The following is a 4412-nucleotide window of genomic DNA, read 5'->3' on the forward strand; positions in this document are numbered from 1 at the left end:
CTCCCCTGGGTGCAACCCCCAAATGTTTGCTCCCTGAGCCTGGGCATTCCCCCCACACACAAGGAGGCCAGCCAGAAAGAGCTCGGCCCAGATCTGCCAGGCAGGCGGACAAGGAGTTGCACGCCAGCCATCGAGCCATCGAGGCGGGCAAAGCCCTAGCGGGGTGAAAGCAGCCAGGCTCATCCAAGCGGACCCCCCTCTTTTCTCCTCCCCGCGGCCCCTGCCACGGCTGCTTAGAAGCCGGCCGAGGTCTCCAAGGTCCCCGGCTGTGACAGTTCTCAGCATAGCGGGTAGATGGCACAATTTTCTAACATTTAGAGAGAGGAACCCACGCTGGGAGCAATAAGTCCATTTAAAAGCCCTTTATTTAAAAGGAACAAAGATAACTGACAAGCGAAGTACAGAGACATCTCAATGAAATTTCCAAAGAAGAAAGAGGCGTCTGAGGCCAAAGCAAAGGCGAACCCGGCCAGAGCGAGCAGGCAGCTCTCTGTCCCCCTCGGAGTGAAGAGAGCTAGTCAAGATAAAAGGCGAGAAAGAAAATGCTGGTCACCCAGCCCGCCTGGGGTGGCGGCCCTCTTGTCCACCCCTATCCCCAGCAATTGGAGGGGGGGGAGAGAATTCGCAGCCTCAGAAACATTCTGGGGAGGAGTTGTGGGAAATAAGCATTCAGAGTAGGGGGGGAGTAAGCAGGATTTTGGCTAGGGAGAAGAGTTAAGGGAGATTAGGAAAGAGAGTTTAGGTTGGTTAGGGTGCAGAGTTTGGCCCCAAGAAACTGCATCCATTTCTAGCTTGTTTAGCTTAACCCTCCATCTTTAGCTCCAACTTTAGCTGCTTCTAGAGTCTGAGAAGGCCGAACAGGCAAGGCAGCCACCCTGGGATTTAGGGAAGCCACGGGATTTAGGGGACCAAGACATCTGAGGAAAAAGTCCCGGATTGGCCCAGTTGGCAGCCCAGAAAAAGCTTCTTCCTTCAGGACCAAATATTTGGGTAGTGCTTGGCAAATTCCTTTCCAGGTGATTCTAAGGAAGGTCTAAGAAAAAAAAAAAGAGGCACCCCATTTACAGCAGAACCCACATATTCTCCGCTGCTCAATAGTCCACCCTTCAAACCCCAAGGCCAGGACTGCCTGTCCCCCATCAAAAGAGGGGGCTTTGAGAGGCCACATAGAGGCCTGCAGAGAGGAAAGGGGAAGTGGGCGAGGGCCTGATTGTATTTGAGTGGGTGCGTGTTGCCATATTTGCTGAGTAAACCACCCTGGCCGAATCCCTGTTGATAAATCCATCATTATGTTCCGATGCAGGGAGGCTGCTTGCACCACTAAATTCATCTTACATTTGTAACACTTTAATGACATTTATTAAATGCTTTTAGAGAGAGACATGGGGCGCGCGATTACATCCTAGTTAGAGATCGACCATAAAGACCCACGTTAACACCCATTTGCAGGAAGGAAGAGGTGGGGGTGGCAGGCTGTGGGACAGTGAGGGGAGATGGGGACAAGGAAAGGGGAGGGACCTACGTGGCCGAGCACTATTGGGGTGTTATTGGCCAGAAAGAGACCAGAGTTGTGGGCTAGTTTCTGGCTGCACAGAATCCAGTGGCTTGGCTAAGATGTTGTTATTTTTTACAGTTTTCTGGGATCCCCTTCCTGTGCACCCCCCATGCACATGGTACCCTATCACCATTCTAGCTAGAGAGAAGAGAGGCTCTATTATCTCTGCCAGGGTACCAAGAAGACCCCTGATTCTTGGCATGTCCCTTTCCTGTCCCTTTCTCCCATCCATTTATATACACCAGGTCTCACAAACCCTGATCCTCTAGGGCTGCAAAGGAGAGCAAAGGGGGTATCCCTCACCCCTCTGTATTCTGAGTGTCCCAATGAAGGATGCTCTGTGCACCCACTCTCAGCTGGCCAGGAAACACACAGCGAAAAGTGGGGGTACCTGGACACGGGAGAGCCAGGGATCAGTCAGCCTCATGCAAAAATCCCCTAGCTGTTTCCAAATCGCTCCTCCCATCTACCTTTGCACTTTGCCCAGGACCCCAGATGCCTGGGAACTGGGTCTGTTGGAATGTTTTGAGTCCCCAGCAGGGTTTTCCCTCTTCCCAAGCCCCCCCCCAAGGCCTTGCCTTTAAGGCCTAGTTTTTCCATCAGCTTTTGTACACCCCACCACGTCCTCTGTTCCCCACCTGGGAACAAGGCCACCAAGCTGGGTTTGGTCAACAGTTCTCAGTGCTTCTGAACCTGCATCTTTCTGTTCTTTCCAAGTTGCCACCGAGAAAGAAATACAAGTGCCACAGTGGCGGGACTTAAGCTCCTGAGTTTCATTGCCCATGCCTGATAAAGCATCAGCAGCACAAATTATAGAGTTCAGCATCAACACATGGTCTGTCTGTCACCCCACGTCAGCTGGATTTCAAGAGCTCCCCCAACTTGCAGGGAGGGTGGGAAAAATATAGTTCCGGGGGTGGGGGGGAATAATGATCTAGCTTTTTTCCTCTCGGAAGCCCATGCCACCTCATTTCCCATCAGTAATGCCAATAAAATGAACATAGAAGCTGGGAGTGAAAAAAATAAAAAGCGGCTCCTGAAATAACACTTTTCCCAGAAAAAAAAAAGTTAAAAAAAAATAAAGCAAAACGGCTCTTTGTTCAGCTAATTAACGAAGGCCCAGTCCGAAAGCAGATGTGTTTGCTTAGCTAATAACAAGGATGTTTCATTCCAGGGGACCACTGGGGGGTTGGAAAGGGGGGGATCTCTCCAGCCTCACCACAGGCTCCCCCTATCCCTCTCACCAGATCTCTGCCACCCCAATGTGGAGCCCAAGCCACCTCTTTTTTATACACCTCGCTCATCCATCAAAGAGAAGCATCTCCTAAGAGCCTTGGTGGCAAGGCCAAACCTGGGAGATGGGAAAAGGGGGGTGTTTTCAGGGCAAGATGCCCTATTAAATAAAGCAGTTTTACAATTCACTGCGAACCTTTCACAAGTGTGCTATCAGAAGGGCGGGTAAGATTGATAACTGGGGTTCAGCTTTTCGCCTTAATGACAATGGATGTCCCGAGGAGAAAAGACATTCAATCCTAGATACGTTCTCTTTACATCATACGTTCTACTACACTAAATTGAGTTCTCTCCTAATATCTGTTCTCTGCTGCCCTTTGTTTTTGTTTTTGGTTTTTTTTTTCTTCCTTCTTTTTAGGGCCCGGACAGAATTCACCCCCTTTTGATGCCTCCTAACAAAAAATTCTCCCTTTTGGTTACGATTTCTGTCACCTGATTGTCTCACTTTGGCTCTGTTTTTTTTTTTTTCTTTTTTTAAGTATGAGCAGTGTGGGGGGAGGAGAGAGAGAGAGAGAGAGAGAGAGAGAGAGAGAGAGAGAGAGAGAGAGAGAGAGAGAGAGAGAGAGAGAGAGAGAGAAAAGCTAGAGATGGGAGGTTGTTTGTGGTTCTAAGTCCTTCAGACCTCCAAACTGTTTCACCAGCTTTCTTTGCCATACAAGAGCTCGCTTTCCCCCTAAACCAACACAGTAAGCAAACTTAAAAAACTGGGGTCCTATTACCAACCAACGCCCAGCACTAACTGCTTTAAAATTACTGCATAATTAGATTTAGTTGAATTTCACCATTAATTAGACAACCGCACGGCAGGGAGCCTTTGAAATCTGAGAAAATGGGAAAAAATCATCCGAGGTACGGCTTGCAAATGCAACTTCAATAAATTCTCCGCGAGGCCCAGAATGGCAGGAATTGCAGAGGAGAATTCCCCCCCCGGCCCCCCTCCAAATCTGTGGAGGGTACAGGCCCCAGACCTCGCTCAAGATAACACCCACACCCACAAACACTGGTGGTGGCTGGAAGGCCCAACTCAGCCTAGGTCACCTCCCCCAGAACCCCACTAGAAGATCCTTGTGGGAGGCCAGGCCAGGCCAGTCCCGGAGCCACGCTAGCTACGTAACCCCATTTGGAATCCCCTGCAGACGCCCAGGGCGCGCTCTAAGCTGGACAAATCCCTTTCTGAGGCCCTGGAGACCCCCAATCCTGGGCCTCAAAGTGCCACCCCAAGCCAGGAAAAACCTCGAAGTCTGAATCTCAGCCAAACGGTGCCCACGTCCCGCGCAAGCAGAATGGCTATCCGGGTCCCCAAATCCCGCCCGGGAGCGCGCGCCCTGTCTGGCACCAAGCAAGCTCCCCGGATCCCCCAAAGGCCAGGACGCCCCTAGATCTGTGCAAAAAAAATAAACCCCAAAAAAACCTGGCCTCGCCTGTCTCTGGAGACCCTTCCCCAAAAACACTCCAGCTTTCTTTCCCGAATATGCATCCAGCATGAAATCAACTTGAGAGAGAGAGAGAGAGAGAGAGAGAGAGAGAGAGAGAGAGAGAGAGAGAGAGAGAGAGAGAGAGAGAG

This window comes from Suncus etruscus, chromosome 11 (assembly GCF_024139225.1).
Source record: "Suncus etruscus isolate mSunEtr1 chromosome 11, mSunEtr1.pri.cur, whole genome shotgun sequence".
Taxonomy (NCBI): domain Eukaryota; kingdom Metazoa; phylum Chordata; class Mammalia; order Eulipotyphla; family Soricidae; genus Suncus; species Suncus etruscus.